The following is a 24492-nucleotide window of genomic DNA, read 5'->3' on the forward strand; positions in this document are numbered from 1 at the left end:
GTGCGGCATGGAAGGGCTCGGCTGAGGTCGGACCAGCTCAGTGACTCTCAGTTGGCCGCAGTGAGCACTGCACAGTGGTTTCCATGGGCAGGGCCAGTGTGCAGGCTGGCCCGGGCTGGCTGTAGATGTAAGAGGTGTTGACATTGGTGCCAGAGCCAATGCAAGTGTTTATCAAGGCATGACACTGCGCGAGGGCAAGCATCTGGTCAGCAAGGTGTAACCGGATTTCCAGTGGTTGGCCCTTGTTCATTAGCATGGCTGCACATTTTCAGGCAGCTTGAGAAGCCATAGTGATCAGAGAGCATGATCTGGTAAGAGGTTTGTGCCAATTTGGAGGGGTAACCTGTGCCAAAACTCTGACGTGGTATCATGGCCAAGCAGTGTCTAGGGGATGGCTACATGGAGCTGTTGTTCAGGTGAACACAACAGGCACTGTAGTATGAATGTATTCGCTGTCTCATATCTGTCAGTGGTTGGTGTGTGCATTTGGAGGTCACTGGTAAGATCAGTGTTGGTGTGGAGGTGGTTCAAAAGCACCAAAAACTTGTCATGGTCATCTGTGATCCCAGCCAACTGCGTCATGCACTCACAGAGTGCAAACTATGCTTGCAGAGAATCAACTTGTAGTGGTTGCAGATGTAACTCAGTGTGGCCAGCGGTAATCTGCCTGGTGGTGAGGGGCCGGAACCTGCATGAGATGGTTTTAATTGTGCAAAGTACATGGTGCAGGTTTGTGAACATTGTGAACACCATCTGCTGGCCCTGTAGAGGCGGAAGCTGGTGTCGCGATGCAGTAGGTGTGATAGGTGTGTTGATGGTGCAGGTGTCATAACCGATTATCATGGAACATGCTGTGGGGTGTAGATTAGATTAGATTAGATTAGATTAATACTTGTTCCATAGATCATGAATATGACACTTCGTAATGATGTGGAATGTGTTGGTTAATAAAAGATGTCTGTACAAGATATTACATTACACAAAATATTGCATGACACTAATGTTTAAGGCTTTCCCCCCCCCCCCCCCCCCCCCCCCCCCCCCTTAATTTATATCTAAAAATTCAGCCAATGAGTAGAAGGAGTTGTCATCTAGAAATTCTTTTAACTTATTTTTAAATGTTAGTTTGCTATCTGTCAGGCTTTTGATGCTGTTTGGTAGGTGACCAAAGACTTTTGTGGCAGCATAATTTACCCCTTTCTGTGCCAAAGTCAGATTTAACCCTGCATAGTGAAGATCATCCTTTCTCCTGGTCTTATAGCTATGCACACTGCTATTACTTTTGAACTGGGCTGGATTATTAACAACAAATTTCATAAGTGAATATATATACTGTGAGGTTACTGTGAGGATCCCTAGATCCTTAAAGAGATGTCTGCAGGATGACCGTGGGTGGGCTCCAGCAATTATTCTGATTACACATTTTTGAGCAATGAATACTTTTCTACTCAATGATGAATTACCCCAGAATAGATGCCATATGAAAGCAGTGAATGAAAGTAGGCATAGTAAGCTAATTTACTGAGATTCTTATCACCAAAATTTGCAATAACCCTAATAGCATACGTAGCTGAACTCAGACGTTTCAGCAGACCATCAATGTGTTGCTTCCAGTTTAACCTCTCATCAATGGACACACCTAAAAATTTTGAAAATTCTACCTTAGCTACAGACTTCTGTTCAAAGTCTATATTTATTACTGGAGTTGTGCCATTTACTGTACGGAACTGTATATACTGTGTTTTATCAAAATTTAAAGAGAGTCCGTTTGCTGAGAACCACTGAATAATTTTGTAAAAAACATCATTTACAATTACATCACTTAGTTCTTGGTTTTTGGATGTTATTACTATACTTGTATCATCAGCAAAAAGAACTAACTTTGCATCTTCATCAATGTGGAATGGTAAGTCATTAATGTATATCAAGAACAGTAAAGGACCTAAGACCGAACCCTGTGGGACCCCGTACTTGATAGCCCTCCAGTTTGAGGAATCAGCTGTTGTTTTAACATTACATGAACCACTTATTTCAACTTTCTGCATTCTTCCAGTTAAGTATGAATTAAACCATTTGTGCACTGCTCCCCTCAAACCATAATGATTTAGCTTATCTAAAATGATTCCATGATTTACACAATCAAAGGCCTTTGAGAGATCACAAAAAATACCAATGGGTGATGTCCGGTTATTCAGAGCATTTAATATTTGATCAGTGAAAGCGTATATAGCATTTTCTGTTGAAAAGCCTTTCTGAAAACCAAACTGACATTTTGTTACTACTTTATTTTTACAAATATGGGAGGCTACTCTTGAATACATTACTTTCTCAAAAATTTTTGATAGAGCTGTCAGAAGAGAGATTGGGCAGTAGTTGTTGACATCCGACGTATCCCCCTTTTTATGCAATGGTTTGACAATGGCTCCAAAGAGCTATTACATACGTGGCTGACTCGCTGCTCAACTCGCTGTGGCTCGCATCGTTACCGTCGCTCACGCACGCCAATGCCACTAGCCCAATGCCATGACCGGGACGCGGAAAGGGAGGCAAAGTCAAGGGCAAGTCAAAGTCCCGCTCAAGCAGGGCTGGGCTCCAGTTCCCGGTCGGCAGAATCCACCACCTCCTGCACAAGGGAAACTACGCCGAGCACGTCGGCGCCGGGGCGCCCGTCTACCCTCGCCGCCGTCATGGAGTACCTCATGGCTGAGGTGCTCGAGCTGGCCAGAAACGTGGCCCACGACAACAAGAAGATGCGCATCATCCCGCGCCACCTGCAGCTCGCCATCCGCAACGATGAGGAGCTCAACAAGCTCTTGTTGGGCGTCACCATCACACAGGGTGGTGTCCTGCCCAACATCCAGGCCGTCCTGCTGCCAAAGCAGACCGAGAAGAAGGCCTAAAGAGACCGCAATCGCATCGCATCACATCGCATCGGCACCGCTGCGTGCTCCCTGCACGCAACGCGCTTTGCCTTGCCGGCTCGGCTCCTTCCAAAATCCAATACATTGCAGTCAGTAATCAGGATCACTATAAATGTCAACAGGTCGGCCACGGTGGTCTACACTAAGGCAATATGTTTCATCAATTGAAATTACTTTCTGGTCTATATACTCCTAGCTCACTCATTTGTTACATAGTTTACTTCTTAATTTCTTTGCGTGTTTTTGGTACTTGCATTGTTTAATTCATAAATTTCGGGCGTATTATAGTATTTGAGAGTGTAGCATCGCGTTTTAGTACCTGAATAGTGTAAATTCGCGTAGTCGTTTGTCTACTGTTTTTGTTTTGAACGGCCAGTGTCGGTTGGTCACAGTCAGTGTGCTCCCTGCCGCCGTTGGATAAGCAGCTGAGCAGCAAGTCGTATACTCCTAGCTCACTCATTTGTTACATAGTTTAATTCTTAATTTCTTTGCGTGTTTTTGGTACTTGCATTGTTTAATCATAAATTTCGGGCGTATTATAGTATTTGAGAGTGTAGCATCGCGTTTTAGTACCTGAATAGTGTAATTTCGCTTAGTCTCCTTCCGTCGCCGAGCAGTGTCAGCAGTGTGCAAGTAGCAGCATTACTGCATTTACTAGGCAATCTTGTATTTTAATAACCATTTAAATTTTGTCGATTTGTTTGCGCTCTCTGTAGATTAGTTCAGACGTTCTTTGCAAAACAGTTTTTAGCATGGATAGGGACTGCAACTGCTGTGTACGGATGCAGGCTGAGTTGGCATCCCTTCGCTCCCAGCTTCAGGCAGTGTTGGCTTCGGTCACACAGCTTGAGGCTGTTGCCAATGGGCATCACTGTGGGGGTCTGGATGGGGGTTTGTCGGGGACGGCCAGCTCGTCGCACGCATCCCCTGATCGGACTACGACTGTGGTTGCCCGGGATACTGCCCGCATTGAGGCTGATCCCTCACCTGTGGTAGAGTGGGAGGTCGTTTCAAGGTGTGGCAGGGGGCGAAAGACATTCCGGAGGGCTGAACGGAAAGCCTCTCCAGTTTGTCTGACGAACCGGTTTCAGGCTCTGTCTCAGGCTGATACTGATCTTCGGCCTGACATGGCTGCTTGTCCTGTTCCAGAGGTTGCCCCTCAGTCTGCAAGATCCGGGCAGTTGCAGAGGGTGGGCTTACTGGTAGTTGGGAGCTCCAACGTCAGGCGCGTAATGGGGCCCCTTAGGGAAATGGCAGCAAGAGAGGGGAAGAAAACCAATGTGCACTCCGTTTGCATACCGGGGGGAGTCATTCCAGATGTGGAAAGGGTCCTTCCGGATGCCATGAAGGGTACAGGGTGCACCCATCTGCAGGTGGTCGCTCATGTCGGCACCAATGATGTGTGTCGCTATGGATCGGAGGAAATCCTCTCTGGCTTCCGGCGGCTATCTGATTTGGTGAAGACTGCCAGTCTCGCTAGCGGGATGAAAGCAGAGCTCACCATCTGCAGCATCGTCGACAGGACTGACTGCGGACCTTTGGTACAGAGCCGAGTGGAGGGTCTGAATCAGAGGCTGAGACGGTTCTGCGACCGTGTGGGCTGCAGATTCCTCGACTTGCGCCATAGGGTGGTGGGGTTTCGGGTTCCGCTGGATAGGTCAGGAGTCCACTACACGCAACATGCGGCTACACGGGTAGCAGGGGTTGTGTGGCATGGGCTGGGCGGTTTTTTAGGTTAGATGGCCTTGGGCAAGTACAGAAAGGGCAACAGCCTCAACGGGTGCGGGGCAAAGTCAGGACATGCGGGGACCAAGCAGCAATCGGTATTGTAATTGTCAACTGTCGAAGCTGCGTTGGTAAAGTACCGGAACTTCAAGCGCTGATAGAAAGTACCGAAGCTGAAATCGTTATAGGTACAGAAAGCTGGCTTAAGCCAGAGATAAATTCTGCCGAAATTTTTACAAAGGTACAGACGGTGTTTAGAAAGGATAGATTGCATGCAACCGGTGGTGGAGTCTTCGTCGCTGTTAGCAGTAGTTTATCCTGTAGTGAAGTAGAAGTGGATAGTTCCTGTGAATTATTATGGGTGGAGGTTACACTAAACAACCGAAATAGGTTAATAATTGGCTCCTTTTACCGACCTCCCGACTCAGCAGCATTAGTGGCAGAACAACTGAGAGAAAATTTGGAATACATTTCACATAAATTTTCTCAGCATGTTATAGTCTTAGGTGGAGATTTCAATTTACCAGATATAGACTGGGACACTCAGATGTTTAGGACGGGTGGTAGGGACAGAGCATCGAGTGACATTATACTGAGTGCAGTATCCGAAAATTACCTCGAGCAATTAAACAGAGAACCGACTCGTGGAGATAACATCTTGGACCTACTGATAACAAACAGACCCGAACTTTTCGACTCTGTATGTACAGAACAGGGAATCAGTGATCATAAGGCCGTTGCAGCATCCCTGAATATGGAAGTTAATAGGAATATAAAAAAAGGGAGGAAGGTTTATCTGTTTAGCAAGAGTAATAGAAGGCAGATTTCAGACTACCTAACAGATCAAAACGAAAATTTCTGTTCCGACACTGACAATGTTGAGTGTTTATGGAAAAAGTTCAAGGCAATCGTAAAATGCGTTTTAGACAGGTACGTGCCGAGTAAAACTGTGAGGGACGGGAAAAATCCACCGTGGTACAACAACAAAGTTAGGAAACTACTGCGAAAGCAAAGAGAGCTCCACTCCAAGTTTAAACGCAGCCAAAACCTCTCAGACAAACAGAAGCTAAACGATGTCACAGTTAGCGTAAGGAGGGCTATGCGTGAAGCGTTCATTGAATTCGAAAGTGAAATTCTATGTACCGACTTGACAGAAAATCCTAGGAAGTTCTGGTCTTACGTTAAATCAGTAAGTGGCTCGAAACAGCATATCCAGACACTACGGGATGATGATGGCATTGAAACAGAGGATGACACGCGTAAAGCTGAAATACTAAACACCTTTTTCCAAAGCTGTTTCACAGAGGAAGACCGCACTGCAGTTCCTTCTCTAAATCCTTGCACAGACGAAAAAATGGCTGACATCGAAATAAGTGTCCAAGGAATAGAAAAGCAACTGGAATCACTCAACAGAGGAAAGTCCACTGGACCTGACGGGATACCAATTCGATTCTACACAGAGTACGCGAAAGAACTTGCCCCCCTTCTAACAGCCGTGTACCGCAAGTCTCTAGAGGAACGGAGGGTTCCAAATGATTGGAAAAGAGCACAGATAGTCCCAGTCTTCAAGAAGGGTCGTCGAGCAGATGCGCAAAACTATAGACCTATATCTCTTACGTCGATCTCTTGTAGAATTTTAGAACATGTTTTTTACTCGCATATCATGTCATTTCTGGAAACCCAGAATCTACTATGTAGGAATCAACATGGATTCCGGAAACAGCGATCGTGTGAGACCCAACTCGCCTTATTTGTTCATGAGACCCAGAAAATATTAGATACAGGATCCCAGGTAGATGCTATTTTTCTTGACTTCCGGAAGGCGTTCGATACAGTTCCGCACTGTCGCCTGATAAACAAAGTAAGAGCCTACGGAATATCAGACCAGCTGTGTGGCTGGATTGAAGAGTTTTTAGCAAACAGAACACAGCATGTTGTTATCAATGGAGAGACGTCTACAGACGTTAAAGTAACCTCTGGCGTGCCACAGGGGAGTGTTATGGGACCATTGCTTTTCACAATATATATAAATGACCTAGTAGATAGTGTCGGAAGTTCCATGCGGCTTTTCGCGGATGATGCTGTAGTATACAGAGAAGTTGCAGCATTAGAAAATTGTAGCGAAATGCAGGAAGATCTGCAGCGGATAGGCACTTGGTGCAGGGAGTGGCAACTGACCCTTAACATAGACAAATGTAATGTATTGCGAATACATAGAAAGAAGGATCCTTTATTGTATGATTATATGATAGCGGAACAAACACTGGTAGCAGTTACTTCTGTAAAATATCTGGGAGTATGCGTGAGGAACGATTTGAAGTGGAATGATCATATAAAATTAATTGTTGGTAAGGCGGGTACCAGGTTGAGATTCATTGGGAGAGTGCTTAGAAAATGTAGTCCATCAACAAAGGAGGTGGCTTACAAAACACTCGTTCGACCTATACTTGAGTATTGCTCATCAGTGTGGGATCCGTACCAGATCGGTCTGACGGAGGAGATAGAGAAGATCCAAAGAAGAGCGGCGCGTTTCGTCACAGGGTTATTTGGTAACCGTGATAGCGTTACGGAGATGTTTAATAAACTCAAGTGGCAGACTCTGCAAGAGAGGCGCTCTGCATCGCGGTGTAGCTTGCTCGCCAGGTTTCGAGAGGGGGCGTTTCTGAATGAGGTATCGAATATATTGCTTCCCCCTACTTATACCTCCCGAGGAGATCACGAATGTAAAATTAGAGAGATTAGAGCGCGCACGGAGGCTTTCAGACAGTCGTTCTTCCCGTGAACCATACGCGACTGGAACAGGAAAGGGAGGTAATGACAGTGGCACATAAGGTGCCCTCCGCCACGCACCGTTGGGTGGCTTGCGGAGTATCAATGTAGATGTAGATGTAGATGAATTGATCATAGTCGCTGTCAGGCTCGCCGTATTGATGTGCTGTGGTCACAAGGAGTGAAAACCCTGCGCGATTGCAGGTAGACACAGTGTACCTGCTTGTTGAGTGTCGTCACATGGCAAGCATGGCCCGGAGCATGACGCGGCTGTTGTCGGTGTAATGTCATCATGACGACATGACACGGGTCGCGGCATGACTGCAACAAGTGTTATGTAACATGGGTGACGTACAGTATTGCATAGAATGAAAAGTTCAGGCATAGGCCATGGAAAAACATGGTCTGGCACAGGAAGGTCACTTGTAGGATGGGTTTGTCTGCAAATAACCCATAAATATTGGTTGTCTGCAGTGGAAGGCAGTCATATGTGGTAGACTCTGGAGGGTGTTCATAATTTGGTACATTGCACGTGGAATTAACAATGTCAGTGATCAGTATATTAGTAGAACTGGTTAGGTGGGAGGCGGAAGATGGCAGCAGGCAGCCATTGTTCACCGCATATGGTCACTGTTGATGGAGCACAGTTAATTAAGGGAGTGGCAGGCTTTGTCTCACCATGTTCACTGACAAAATCATACCTGATTTGCGATTTAATGTGTTTGTCCACTTGGCAAGAAGTTACAATGCTTCACTTTGACAGTTATTGAAACAATGGGAACATTGTCGACTATTCAAGAACCACAGTTGCACTGGTTATATCGTCTGGGAATCAGTGAGAACACCAAATAGATGCACAAATAAATTTTCTGTAGTGATGTCAGGATATGAAGCATCATCGTGGGGTGTATTCTTCATGGCGTGAAGTTTGTATTGCATGGTGATCGGCGGTATGACGGAGCGAGTACAACTCAGTATTTTGTGGTGCAGTTGATAAGAAAATAATGGGGTCACCACTGTAGGTAGTGGGGAATGGGTGTGGTAATTACGACGACAAATAATCACTCATGCTCCCGTCATTTACTATGAATACTTTCACTCTCGCAGTGTATACACAATGCGTGTAGCATAGAGCATGTACTACAGAGAACTGATCTGGAAAAGATACAGTTGTTCTTGTTCGGGTAGGGCAGCGATATTATTTGGGGGTAGAGCAGTGATTCTATGTCCCCAGAAGGGTATTTCCACACATAATGCCGTTCGTGCAGGGCTACCTGTATGACAGTGGCTGGTACTTGTGGAGATTGCTGTTTACAGCAAACTAGTATTGGCACTGTGGTGTTTACAACCTTCTAGCTCCAATACGAGTGGAGATACAAGAATAATTTTGATTTTTAATGAAGTTCCTACCCTATAGGCTGCCCTACTGTGCAATTTACCATTTGTACGTAATGATTTTCGAATACATTAAATCAATGTTTTAAATTTCTGACTAATAAGATAATAAGTATAATTCTGATTATGAGTATCTAAAATTCAGTTCAGATCTTACTGCAGTCCAGGATGTGATGTATTTTACCATATGGATGTGACAATTGATTAGTGTGCGTAGCAGACTTTGAATTCATTTGCTTGAAAAGGTGCCTTGTAAAGTCAAAATTTTCACTAATCTGTGTGAGAACTGTGCCACACTGCAAGAGTTTTCATAATTTAATTTTGCTGTCTTTGTCTCTCTGGATATGGAAGTGTTACCTACAATATATGTATTTTTAAAACATTTTGCCCATATTAAACTGCTCATTTTTACATTTTACTCTACAATATCATACATGTGATATGACACAATACAATACAAACATCCGAAATTGAAATATTTTGGCTCTCACACTTCATATTAACCTCTCTTGCTTGTTTAATTGTAATAGTTGCCCAAGATGAAAGTTTAGTTTTGTCCATGAATTCTGTGAATGACAATTTCTGTGTACAACTTGCACATTTCTTGATTTAAAATTCAATTTATTGTTGGTAAACTGAAAGGCTTTCCTGTTCACTGTATTTATAAATTCAATTAAAAAGTCTGGTTTTAAACTAAATTTTTCGGAGTTCACCAGAGTAAATATTCACTCAGCAACATGCATCGACAACATTGTAACAAATTACTACTTTGATAATGTACATAAATTCTGTCTAGACGTAGGACTTTCTGACCACTCAGCCTTATTTGTCTCACTGTCAAAAACTGATAAACATAATAAAAGAAAAACATATATCAAAAGAAGTTTCAGTAAAACAAATATTGAAATATTGTATGAGAAACTCAGTTAAGTGGTGTTCTGGGGATGGTGATTCAACAAATGATAACTTTAGTACATTCTTAAACAGTTTTCTTGAAGTATTTAATGAAGCTTTCCCACCAAGATCATATTGCAACAAAACATCAAGTAAGATAAGATGGATCACACCCGGAATAAAAATATCAAGTGAGAGGAAAAGAGAGCTACACAATCAACTGAAGTACAACAAAGATCCTGATTTTCTAAAATATGTCAGAAACTGTAAAACTATTATTAAAAAGTTATGAAAGCTTCAAAACAAATGAAAATAACAAATTCATTCTAGGGAAGAAAAATAAAACAAGGGCAGTATGGTCTGTAGTTAAGTCTGAATTAGGTGTCCAAAATCATAAGGAAGACATTTTAGGAATCAATCTTAAGGAAAAATTGGTTGTAAATCCAGCTCAAATATCTGAGTGCTTCAATGAGTACTTCATAAGAGTAGCAAAATCTGATTTAGACATAACAAATTATGAGCAGAAAGTAAATGGTTTGAAAATGTCATACTCTCCTTAAAAGACAAAAACTCTGCTGGCTGCAAAGGGATACCCACCAAAATAATTTAAAAAAATGTTGACACCATAATAGCTCCTCCCCTCTCTCTCATAATAAACAAATCCTTTGAAGAAGGTTACTTCCCTGATCTCTTGAAATACGCAGAAGTAAAACCATTGTTTGAAAAAGGTTTGAAAGATGATATGGGAAATTATCACCCCATCTCTATACTCCCTGTCATATCAAAAATATTTGAAAAAATTGCTGCTTTACAGATACAAAGCTTCATCGCTCAGAATGATATCATTTCACATAACCAATTTGCCAACAAGGCAAAAACACAGTAGATGCGATAAATGAGTTTATCGAAAACATTACTTCATCACTAGATAGAAAAGCTAAGGTCACAAGAATATTCTGTGATCTTACAAAAGTCAAACTCAACAGGTATGGAATAAGGGATGTTGCTTTGAAATGGTTTGAATCACATCAAATGGAGCAGATCACTTTTCCGAGTGGAAAACTGTGTCACAAGGTGTTCCTCAAGGCTCAGTCAGTGGCCCCATTTTATTCCTGTTGTATGTAAATGACTTGCCTCTCAATATAAATACTCATTTAACTTTGTTTGCAGATGATACTTCTGCCCTAATTGGAAATGAAAATTCTGACAATATACCACAGAGTGGCATGAATGCGTTAAGTAACCTGAAAACATGGTTCAGTCAAAATGGCTTAAGGCTAAACATTTCAAAAACCCACATGATGAGTTTTAAAACCAAACATTCAAAAACTGAAGAAATCAGTGTCACTCACAACAATCAAAAAATGGAAGAACTTGACTCAGTCAGTTTCCTGGGAATAAACTTAGACAGAATTTTGAGTCGGGATTCTCGTATAGAATATCTAGCAAATAAATTAAAGAGCCTTGCATTTGCAATGGAAATTTTAGCCTGTGCCACTGATATGGCCACCAGGAAATAGCATATTATAGCTACTTTGAATCAGTTATTCAATATGGAATGATTTTTAGGGGAAACTCAGGAAATGTTACACGAATTTTAAAGTTGCAAAAAAAGAATCCTTGCAACATGTGCTCTGCACAGCCGAGGGCACCATGTCGACCATTATTTAAAGACCTAAAAATATTAACTGTCCCCTCTTTATACATATTTGAGATGGTTCTTTTCCTACGCAGCAGAATTGATCAATTAAAAAAAAAATCATTTTGAACACTCATATGACACAAGACATAAAGAGAACTTTAAGCTAACCTCTCATCACTTAAAACTCCGTGCTCAAACTCCTCAGTATATAGCCATAAAAAATTCAGAACACAATAAAAGGCTGTGACATAATGGATATGAAGATAAATATTTTAAAAAGCAAGTTACATGATTTTCTAAATGAACGATGCTACTACTGTGTGGAAGATTTCATGAAGGATGAAGTGATACTTTGAGCTGGATCCCTAAAATGGAATAAAAATTTATGATAGTTATAGTAGATGTAAATACTGTAAGTTTGACAAATTGCAAGTAAGTAAATGCTCCACAAAATATTATTGTAAGTGTGACAAAATTTTAAATAAGCAAATTGTAACCTTGACATGTCTCCTGTACATCAGACATATGTTCTGAAATTGTGTACATTATGAGATGAACAAAACACATTTCACTTAAGACCACGGTTCACCGGGAAGAACTAGAATAACACTGAGGTCAGCAACATAATTCTAATATCTATATTCAGCTTCATTATGTGAACCAAAACAGCTTCTGCCTATGGGCATTACACTGAATATAAAGAGCACATTTAAAATGCCTTTCGGAAATTGTCAAAGTGCCTGAGTGGCATACAGCCTCCCAAATGTACCATTGTAGCTGTGAGCAACAACATTATCTGGATTACTCACAATATCCAATAAAGTTTCTTTATCAGACTTTGCTACAGCTATTGCATTACCTTCTTGAGGAATGAGGAAAGTCAAATAATAAATTTACCTTCAATGGAAATGTACCTGAGTGCAGACACAAATAAGAACTCAGACATCCTGCTGGAAGAAGAACAGAGTGGGGAAACTAGCAATGATGGCAGCCTAACACCATGTCCTGTGCTCCGGCAAAAATGCAACTGATATAATGGTCAAATGGACCACAAATCACTTGTGCTACTCTGAGGGTCATACTTGGACACTGTCATGGATCAGGATTAATTATTTCAAAATAAAGAATGAAAATAATTATCTGTACAGAACACAAAAGCATTTAGTATTGGCTACAGCACAACTCACTATATTTTATTAGGTAGATCACAATCACAGATCCCACTTGTGTTAATCATAAATGTCCATTCTGAATGTTATCATTGCCTGTTTACTTTTATTTTTTGTTTTTTTTTTAACAAACTTTATTCATAGCATCTATTTGTTCTCTATCACTTCAAATTTACAGTTATCTCAGCTTCAAAAATATAGTTAATATAGTTGCAAACAGGAACCACTGACATCTTAAATATTGTAAGTTACATAATAGTGTACAATGGAATTAGTGTATAATTCTGCTTTTGTGTCATATTGCCAGAACAACTTGCAACGAATGAGGAATTATGATGTGATGAGTAGGAAAGGAGAGATTTTAAATGGACACACATGGGAGCTTTACTTTAACACTCAGAACTGGAGAACCTCCTGTCCATCATTCCTTATCAGCCTGCTACCATGGAATTCAGCGACTCTACTGCTACCTCAGGAGGGGCATGACATGATGCTGCATACATTGACTGTAGGTTTGATTTGTACAAGTAATAATATGTGTTTGATGTGAGATTTAAAACTTTCCTGGTAAACATACTGTTCACAAAATTTTGGGCGAACTGCTGGATGTTTGTAACTTCCTGCCACAGTATTTTGGCGCAGAGTTTTCTGGCTATCCTTAGGTGATACTGGCAAAAACGCACTGAGCTCTGGTATTTATGTCCCTACCGGCACATGCATGGTGGATTCACTTTGTGTTGCACGTGCACTATCTCCACTGGTGGCCAATCTTTTAATGGAAGATATTGAGGAGCAAGCACTTGCCTCGGCCATTTTTAAACTAACAGTATTTTGGCAATATGTTGATGACACTTTTGTGGTTTGGCCTCATGGTTTGGATCATCTGGAAGAGTTCCTACAACATCTGAAGTCCATACACAAAAACATAAAATTTACTATGGAGTTGGAGAAGGAGGGTTGCCTGCCATTTTTAGACATCTTGGTGCTACGTAAGAGTGATGGCATACTTGGTCATTCAGTATATAGAAAGCCCACTCACACAGATCTTTATTTGCAAGCCACTAGTTGCCACTATCCGGCACAAATGGTGGGTGTTTTGAAGACCTTGATTCACCAAGCCCATGTTATCTCTGACACTGATAGTTTGCAAATGGAACTGGAGCACCTGCAGACTGTGTTTCTGAAGAATGGGTATTCATCCCAGCAAGTGGAGAGAGCACTGCAGACCTGTAAGCTACAGTGCACAGAAGATGAGGAGGCCTTTAAAACAACTTCCTATTTACCATATATTGGTAATATCTCAGCGCAAATAGATGGAATACTAAGAAAATATAAAGTGAAAGTAATCTTTTGCCCTGCTGCAAAAATTTCATCCCTGTTGGAATCTATCAAATACGACCTAGAGTTGCGCAAGGAAGGTGTTTACATGATTGTGTGAATGCGGCAAATCTTACATAGGGCAAACAATGCATACTGTGCAGGATCGTATTGTAGAACATCAGCAGCATACTCGCCTTCTTCAGCCTTGTAAGTCTGCCATCGTTGAACACTGTATTTCCACTGGTTATGTAATGAATTACAGTGAGACAAACATTGTGGCTCATACATCTAAGTTTTGGAGTTCTGTTATTAATGAATCCATGGAAATTCGACTGTCTGTCAGTGACTCTCTTATTAATCGAGAGGGCAGTTTTCAATTGAATTCAGCATGGAATCCAATCATTGAAAAACTTTGTGTCCTCTGTAGCCGACATAGTTCTGTGATGGAACCAAGGGAAGGCAATCGAATTGATATTGATGCAGCGAGTTTTCACCACGGAGGATGCACGGCGCAGCAGAGTTGAATGTGCTCAAGTAGCGCATGCGCAACACCAAGTGAATCCAACACACATGTGCTGGGGGCCTTAAATACCAGAGCTCAGTATGTTTTCACCAGTATCACCCGAGGATGGCCAGGAGACTCTGCGCCAAAATATTGTGGCAGGAAGTTATAAACATCCGGCAGTTCGCCCGAAATTTTGCGAAACACTATGTGTTTGCCACTTGCAAAAATGAATGCAAGCACTGGTGTGTGGTCCATGTGAACTATAAATACAGTGAAACCCCACTTTTACACTTTTCAAGGGACTTCCAAAAAATGCAGGAAAACATAAAATTTGGGAAATAACGTTTTAAGCTGTAATAGTAGTATACAGGATATCCCCTGGCACTTTATGTATGATATATGTACATAACAGGCATCACAGGACTTGTCAGGGACTTGTTTATTATCCAATGATGGTTTATTATCTAATAAAAACCGTTGATGTATCTGCAGCTGATAACTGTGTGGGAAGTAGGAACGTTTGACTCATTTTGATATGTCATAATTAATGTTTTTGAAAGCCTGCAGCTGTCATTCATTGTTTAAATAATGAAATACTGCAGTAGTTACATATTTTTTTCATGCTTAGCATGATGGGTTTTGAAAATCTTTTCCTTATTGTCAAGTGCAAATATGTAAATAAGTATTTTGTATGGTGTTTGAATATGTGTTATTCTTCATCTCTTGCACTGTAGATGTCTTTTTGAGGTTACAAGGTACTGTGCCTCACCAGTTACACACACACACACACACACACACACACACACACACACACACACACACACACACATATACATGTGCAATATCTTCATTCGAACGAACATAATTACTCCCATCAGCCACCACACCAAGTAGAGCTTGGCAGCGGTGGCAGATATGGCACGAATTGTTCCAACTTTTAAACTTTTAACATTTCAAATCTGCTGAGTAGAGTGCCCGGGTATCAAGAAACTTAACCATTTAATATTTGTAAACACTGCTAGATGGCCAACACCATGCCAGCATCATTTTTTCCTTCACAAACATTTTTTTCACAATGTGTAAATCTTAGGAAAATTATGAATATGTTGATGCAAAATCAAGTGCAAATTAACATTGTGGGCATAGGAAGTTTGACAGGACTGATAAAAAATGTTGTAAACAGTGAGAAAACATCAATTCTGGAAACATAAAAGTGGGGTTACACTCTAGCTATCTTTCACTTAGCAAAGTGAGTGAATGAATTAAACATGAAAATCTTTATGTACAGACAATGTTCTGCAGGAGTGAGGACATAAGGTAGGGATTTATAGCTGCTTTGCACTCTGCCACCAGTGCTTCATCCATTCTTTCTATAGTCATCTGCCTTAAGTCTTCCAGTGTCTCTTGTAAGCTTCAAGCTGGTTCTACAGTCTTTGCAACAGATTTTTCTTTTATATATTTGATATCTTCATCTCTTACATTGCAACCTCATTTGTTTTTTCCACCCTCAACTTTTTATTTTTCCTCACTTTTTTCCTCTATACAGGTTTTTTCCCCTCTGGTTCATCTTCTACATCTTCTGTATCAGATCAGTCTTCTAATTTCCCCCCCCTCTCCTTTCTTGCTTTTGTGTCCCTTCCTACTTTACCCAAATTTCCCTTGCTTTTATTTTCTTCTCTTCTTCACCTTTTCTTTTTTACAGACATGCTCCCTTTTGACTCCCCCTTGATAGGTCTGTTGTGATTTAAAAGTTCTCAAAGTTCATTTCTCAGTTTGTACCTGTCATTCTTAGACCTCAATTCAGGCATCTCCTGTGTATCTGCACTACTGTAGTTCTCAAAAACATACAGGGTGACAATTATTTAATTATATGAAATAAAATCATCATAACTTCTGAACGGCTTGCATTAGGATGTTCAAACTGCATGGTTGGTAGGGGTATGATGGGAATTAGTACGGTCTGGTTTAGCAACAAAGCCCACTTTCATTTGGATGGGTTCATCATTAAGCAAAATTGGCACCTTTATCGGACTGGGAATCCGTATTTTCTGTTTGAGAAGTCTCTTCACCATAAACTGGTGACTGTGTGGTGCATAATGTCCAGTTTCGAAATAATTGGTGTGATATTCGTTGATGGCATGGTGACTATCAAATGGTATGTAAAGCTTTGGGAGATGATTTCATCCCCAGTATTCAAAGTGACCCAGATTTTGACAAGATGTCATTCATGCAAGATGCAGCTTCACCCCGTGGAAGCAGAAGAGTGTTTGATGTCCTGGAGGAGCGTTCTGGGGACTGCGTTCTGGTTCTGGGGAACCCAGGGGCCACTTGCAGGGGCCTTGAATGGCTGTAAGTTCTCCAGATCTGAACAATTGTGACTCCTTTTTGTGGGGCTATATTAAAGACAATGTGTACAGCAATAACCCCAAAACCATTGCTGAGCTGAAAACAGGAATTCAGGATGTCATTGACAGCATCGATGTTACGACACTTCAGCAGGTCATGCAGAATTTCACTATTCGGCTATGTCACATCATCGTCAGTGATGGCTGGCATCAAGCATGTCATAATCTAAATCTGAATATCTGTAGTGACCTTTACATGTTGAATAAAGTGTGTGCATGCTGTAGTTAGTAACTAATTTATGTTTTTTTCATATGGTTCAAAAATTGTCACCCTGTGTTTATTGATGCTTATGACCAAGTAATGTCTGGGCCAGCAGAGTTTGATCTGCCTGCTTGTACTGGTAGCAACCAGCATCAATACCTCATATCTGAAGCTTCCCTTCAGGTCCTCTTTCTGATTCTGTGCTTGGTTCTGATTTAAAGATAATGATCATCGTCCTCAGTGTTCTCATCTATTTTCAGTATATCAACTCTAATGCTGTTTCTACTTCAGAGCTTTCTATGGAAATACAAGAACAGTTAACTATCTATTTGTTTTCTGTTATCATGTCTGTGGGCAGCTGCAAAACACACGCTGATTCTGTAGTGCTTGGCTCTTCACAGTCCAGATGAATGCTTACACTTCAAAGGTGATTTAGAATAAAAGTATATTATTGATAAAAGGTAACTGTATATTTAGTATAACATTGTGAAACAGTTGTGGGCATGCCCAAGCCATGTGACACTCACCACCCATGCTGATGACTTGGTAGAAAATTTCTTCCCTGCAATGACAGTGCACAATTGCTGCTGCATCCTCATGGCACCTTCCAATCCAGAATATTCTATCTACCTAATTTAACTGATTTTAATTACATCACCATTTGATAATGTACAACACAAATAATCACAAGCAGCACAAGTTAGGTCAAATAAACAGGAAAATAAAGTGATTGAAGAAATCATGTCCATTGCACACAAAACACAGTAGTTCAAACTGCTAGGAATTATATAGTTATGAGCACTAAAATGTGTGTTTGCTACAGAAGAATACAGAGCTTGGACAGTATCCTTTATAGTTTCACCTAGCTATATGCACTGAAATAACGTGCACCAAAACCATCACGATAAGAATATGTGCAAACAGTACACAGATCTCCATCTGAATGGTGACAAATTGCCTTCCACCAGAGAGCCAGTGCACCTGGCTGCAAATTGTCTTTTACTGTTAACTATTCATTTCTCTGCTGCAGCTGTGATAGGTACTCCCTTGATCATTGTTTCCACACATGCTGCTTACACTGCTTGATGAGCTGCAATTTCAGGGACTTAGACAATAATTCTGACAGCGAGCTGGCTCTGCAACTGTTGTCTAGGGTGAACCTATGAGAAAATAATTTAGTTGATGGTGCTAACAGGCCATGCCAGTGGAGCCATCAAGGACCTGTCCACCATAGCTTGCTGTGTCAAAGATAATGCTTTGTGATTCCTCTTGTAATGTTTCCCTGAGTGTGATTCCTAAAGGGTACATGATTCCAGTCTTCTGCTACAGAGATTTGGTGGATTTCAGAGGCCTGATTTTCAGCAACAGTTCTTTCACTAACCATGCTAAGATGACAGTAGTCTGTCCAAATTTGATGATACTTAAGTTTTGATGATATTTAAATGCAGCTCATTTTTATCTTCTCTATTAATCCAGCCAGGAGTAAGGCTGCACACAGTTCAAGTCTTTGGAATGATGTCTGGTTGATTGTCATGATTCTGGATTTTGAACTAAAAGGGTGACTGGAAAAAAAAAAATGTTCTTGACCGACACTTCTAAGATAAATGCTGGATGCATGTGTTTGCTTGGGGGGCATCTGAGAATCTGATAGCTCCAACCACATTACTCCACTCCTGATCACGCATGGTACCATATGAATGTTACTCAATGATGGTAGGTAATTATTCACCTGAATGAATTTTCCACTCTGCAAGGAGCATGCACTAATATGAAACTTGTTAGCAGATTAAAACTATATCTCCAACAGGGACTCAAAGTTTGGAAAGTAGGAGATGAGATACTGGTGGAAGTGAAGCAGTGAAGATGACTAATGAATCATGCTAGGGTAGCTAAATTAGTAGAGTAGTTGCATGTGAAAGAACTGGAAGGAATCACTTTGAGTTTACCACAACAGACACAAGGTTTCAACTATTTCTGTTCAATGCATAGACTCCACATTTTTTGCAGTTTGCAGTGTTCAGGTGAAATGTTTTCCAGCAATCTTGCGTCAGTGGCATGCCAGTTATGAAGAGGGAATCCACTTCCTGCAGACTGAATGCCTCCTCTGTGGTGTCTTCTCTGTTCAAAACATTGTCTACATTAAAATCTCTTTGTAGTATGTTCACAGCTTTTGAATATGTCATTCTCTTATCTTCTGCTAGTTGTAACATGCATGTAGTTCCTTAAAATGGCACAACTGCTGTATCATAGGTAACTATTGCTGAGCAATAGGTATTGATTGATTCATTGAGAGACTAACATGATAGAATTATTGTAGGTCTTGGTCTGCCTTTCATACATCTGTCTGTCCGCCTTTTTTTGTAATGACAGGAGTGCAATCATTGTTTTTTGGTTCCTGATATTGCTACATCTAGGCTCTCCATTTGGTTCACCCTCAGGATTTGTCTTTGTTGTCCATCCACCACTGTTGTCTTTTTGTAGGTTTCAGCAACACACCGTCAATGCCCTCAGTCTCTCAGCAAGTGTCTCCTGATTGTGCCCAATTCCGATTACTATAACTGGGAATGAGGTAAAAGATTAACAGTGTCTTAAGGACATGCAACTCATGCAACTCATGGAACAGCAACAGTAACAGCAACAGCTCCTCCTGCAGCAGCAGTTGCAGCAGCAGACTGACTTGTTGCAACAGGAAATTCAGCTTTTATCAGAACACATGCAGGTTAATGGGTTACTTCCCACCTATCTGTGCTTAACAATACCAAAGAAGAATGAGACACTTATTTGCAGCAGCTAAAACACCACTTTGCTGCTTTCTGGGTTTCTGATGATGCTCTCCAATGGCCAGTCTTCCTTTGTTGGACTTCCATGGAGACATTTTTCTCACTGAAGAAGTTGGCTTCCCTCTCTAATCTGGTTGCACTCACATTTGAGGAGATGTGTTGGTTGCTGTCAAAGTATTATTTGCAATTATTTCCTGTGGTCACGTTACATCTTCAGTCCCATCAATACCACAAGCAACTGGGTCATATCATTCATGGGTGACCATTGCAAGGGCTTAGTCAATGCTGGGATTTCACTTGGGCAAACCCATCTTGCAAAACCTCATGTGCAGATTCCTTCCTTTGAGATGTAGTGGTCCAATTTTCCCTGATCTGGAAGTATGCACCGCATCACTCAAGCTGGACAGTCCTTCCCTTGAATGATAGTTTGATAATTACTCACACTTTCGAGATTCTACAGGCAGAAAATTAATGCCTTGTGTCTCATTACCAGGTAGCAGTGGTTCAAGCACCACCAAGGAGATAATTCTCGTAAGTCACATTGTGTTAGCATAAGGAGCGGAGTGTCCTACCGTGGCCTCACTGTTTTGTGGTGAACCAGTGAAAAGCTGTCCAGATTTCTGGGCACACTGCACCCATTGTGGAAAGGATGGGCATCTCCAGACTGTCTGCCATCAAGCTTTGGGACAGTCGAATCCCACTCCCACATCAAGGGATGGTGCATGATCTCCAGGCCATTGTTCCCCAGGGCAATCCTTCCACCACCAATTTGTTTATTGATCTCACATCTGCACATCATGACATTCATTTCCAAGTAGACATGTGAATGTTCATTTCAGTGGTGAATCTCCCAACACACTCTTGTCTGGGTTACCCAGCATTGGCCCTGCCCTCCGACAAGTTGTTTGCATAAAGTGACAGTTCAGTTCCCCTCAGAGAGCAGTTCACAATGGTGGCAATGTACAGAAGGTTATATGGCTGACAATACTGTTTGTTGTCAATAGTCACTCAGTTGGCATCATTTTTGTCCTGTATGCCTTATTGCTGTTTGGTTTCTCCATAACAGACAAATTTGAGGTCATCTCAGGCACAGTTCCTTTCCAGGAACTTGATGACCTTCAAGCCTCTTGCATCTCATTGAACCTGACCTAGGGTGCACCAACAATTTTGAAGCACATATTTCTCTGTGTCCAGATGCAGTGCCCCATTTCTGTTGGGCACGTCTGCTTCTGGTCTCCCTATGGACAGCCATTAACGTCAGACTGCATCGCCTTCATAAAGCTGGTGTAATTGAATCTGTCAAGGCTAGTGCTTGGGCCTCACCCCTGGTAATAGTTAAGAAACCCAATGGCTCCATCCCACTCTGAGGAAATTTTGTGTTGACAGCCAGTGTCCAGCCACAAGTGGAAACCTACCCAGTACCACATCCAGAGGACTTCTTCTGAAAGCTTGTCAGTGGTGAATATTTTTCTAAGATAGATCTTGCCTATGCTTATTTACAGATCCCACTACATGAGGAATTGCAATACATTATGTTCATAAATGCACATTTGCCTTTTGGGATCTCTCCAGCTCCGGCAATCTTCCTTAGATATCTGGAACATTTAACCATGTCCATCAAAGCTTGTTCCAATTACCACAATAACTATACTGTTAAGGATTCTACATGCCAGGAATACCTGCGCAACCTCTGCACCCTCTTTACTATGTTTTGTGATGCGGGGCTCAAGTGCCGACTGAATAAATGCTGGATTTTTCAGGAGCAAATGGAATACCGTGGACATTTGCTCAACAATGATGGGATTCAGCACACTGACCGCAATGTTTCAGCTGTTGACTCTCTCCCACATCCCTAAAACCTACAGTAGCTGTTGGCCTTTTTGGGTGAAGTGAATTAATTCCTCCCACAGGCAGCACACATTATGCACCCACTCAACCAGCAGTGGAAGTAGGGTGTTCGGATCTGACTATGAGCATGCTTTCACTCAGCTGAAACACCTGTTACACTTGCCATCCTGCCTTACACCCTTTTCTATATCATGTCCTCTTGTTTTGGCCACTGATGCTTTCTCCTATGGCACTGTTGTTGTTGTTGTTTTGTGGGAGGAGATCAGACAGCGAAGTCATTGGTCTCATCGGATTAGAGAAGGATGGGGAAGGAAGTCGGCCAGGCCTTTTCAAAGGAACCATCCCGGCATTTGCCTGGAGTGATTTAGGGAAATAACGGAAAACCTAAATCAGGATGGCCGGACGTGGGATTGAACCGTCGTCCTCCCCCTATGGCACTGGTTCAGTGTTGGTGCATTTGTGATGAAGCGAGCCAGGATAATTTTACTCCCCCTATTGTTTTTCCATCTGCCTCCTTAAATTCATTTTTTTACTTTAACTAATTACCACTAACATACACGAGTGTAATCTGCTAAGTGTAGCAGGAAGACACACTTTTATTGTGATAAATGTGGTGTATGTATAACAAAAGACTGCAATTTTTTTTGTTGATTTCCATAGACCCAAGTAAACACTTACCATTTTAATTGTATTTATGTTTGATTTAGAATTGTTCAAGTGTTTTTCTCTCATTTTCATGAAAAAATATAATTTTCTTTTTTTTTTGCATTCAACATTGCTTTGTGTTTTGTAGCCTTTGAGACATTTTGCGCACAATTTTGCACTTTTTTTAATGAAGAGGGGTGAAAAACAAATTTGAAAACATGTCTAGATGTTTCCTTTCAGTATAACAATATATATTTTCTCACAAAGTATTTTTTTTTTCTCTAGCTTAAAATAGTTCAGGTCTGAAGAGGTTAACTGTGAAATAAGTGTTGCAGTATTAGGCCATGTGTTAAAACAATGACAGTGTCTGCTCCATATGTACCTTTGTATTCTTCAAGAACAGTGAACTGAACTTTGTGGTTAGGTTTTTACTGCTCGTAGATGTTCAGTAGTAAAACTATTGTAGCAGTATGTGGAGGTTTGCCTGCAAACTATTAATGAAGCTTGTGGAAAGTTTATATGTGGGCACGATAAACAAAGACTCGTGAAATTTGAACAGTGAACTCAACAGCAGTTTACAGTGCAGTGGTGCAACAGCCAATCAGCACTTGGGTTTCATGGCCACAGTATAACAGCAACCAATCAGCGAGTGGGTTCTATGGAAGCAGCCACTGAGTACAGGAGCAGCTAATCAGTACACAGTTGGACACAGCTGACTGAGATAAACAAGATGCCTTGCTGAGAGAATTACAACTTGTCGCAGCCTTGTAGATCCAGATGACAACAGCAACAGCAGCAGCAGAGCAGCAGAAGAAGAGTGAATGAGAATAAGGTAATTTCATATCAAAAGCCATTTCATATTAAGTGATACCGAATGAGTGTCGTTAATGAACAAGACAGTGAGACTGAGGACAGAGCTGTAGAGGTTAAGCTGTTAAATGAACAGAAGGTCATAAGTGGGCCTGGTTCTGTAGATGGTAGCAGTTATAAATCAGAAATGAATGTAACTTTGAAGGATGGGCACGAGAGTCCTATTGTAAAGAGTGAAATGGACGGAAACAATATTGAAGTGGCTGAGGTCATAAAGGTTAAGGAGGAGGAATCCAGTAGCGATAGTCAGCAAGAGCAAAAGTGTATGGCAGACAGAAAAGTGGAAGCAATGTTAAGGCAAATTATGAGTAGTTTGAATAATATGGAAATTAGTATGAAAGAAGACATTAGTAGTATTAAAACTGACTGGCTTAAAAGATGAACTGAAGAAAGAAATTAAAAAGGAAATTAAGGTAGTTAGCTCTAGTCTTTCTGATTTAAATAAGAAGGTTGAGGCAGTAGGGAAAGATTGTGATGAAAAGATAAAGAGAATAGAGCAGAATACTAATGAGAAATTAACATTGATGAGTAGTAATTGTGTAGAAGAGAGATAGAAGCTTTGTGGTGACAATAGTATGAAGGTGGAGGTTTCTGAAAACAGTGTGCTGAAAACAGGGTTAAACTTGAGAATCAAGTCGATCAGATTAAAAATGATTCAGAAACTGAGGTAGAAATCAAATGTGCAGTAGCAGTAGAGGAAAAACCTGTAAAAGTAAATAAAAATGTAGATTCAGAATTGACTGAAATGAAGAAAAAGGTGAAAGAGGTACAAAATCTAAAGCTTAGAGAAAGTGGCAGTGTGCCTGATAATTATTTTGGTAAGCAGAATGATAGCTTTTTCCACAGAAAAGATTAATGAGGATTTGTTGTATGAAGAAGATGACATGGTAAGTAAAAAGGAAGTGTGTCAACCTGTAATAACAACAAGTGTACAAGGTATACATGTCAAGTGTTTACTGGACAGTGGTAGCAATTTGAATGACGTTTCACTCATTTTTTTTAACATGGAGGGTATAGCAGTGATGCATGTTTCTGGAATAAAAAATATTGGTGCTACTGGGAAGATATCAAAGAGAGTGAAACAAGAGGTACTATTAACTGTGGAAATGGAGAGACAGCTGTTGGAGTGCAATTTCTTGGTAATTCAAAATCTCAGCACTGGGACTAATTTCTTGTGCAATTACCAAGTATGGGGTTCAACATTCTGTGTTGGATTCATTATGTGGTGATAATGCTTACCCCAGCTGTCTGTCTCATTTTTCAAGTTTCCTGAGACAGTCAAACTCTTCTCCTATCCTATCTGTAGTTTATAAGTAAATCAGAAACATTCTATCTCCGACTTCCATGTAAATTTGTACAGCAGCATACTTAGGAATAATTTAGAAAAGGTTTCTCCACTGTT

Source organism: Schistocerca piceifrons, chromosome 5, assembly GCF_021461385.2.
Source record: "Schistocerca piceifrons isolate TAMUIC-IGC-003096 chromosome 5, iqSchPice1.1, whole genome shotgun sequence".
Lineage (NCBI taxonomy): Eukaryota > Metazoa > Arthropoda > Insecta > Orthoptera > Acrididae > Schistocerca > Schistocerca piceifrons.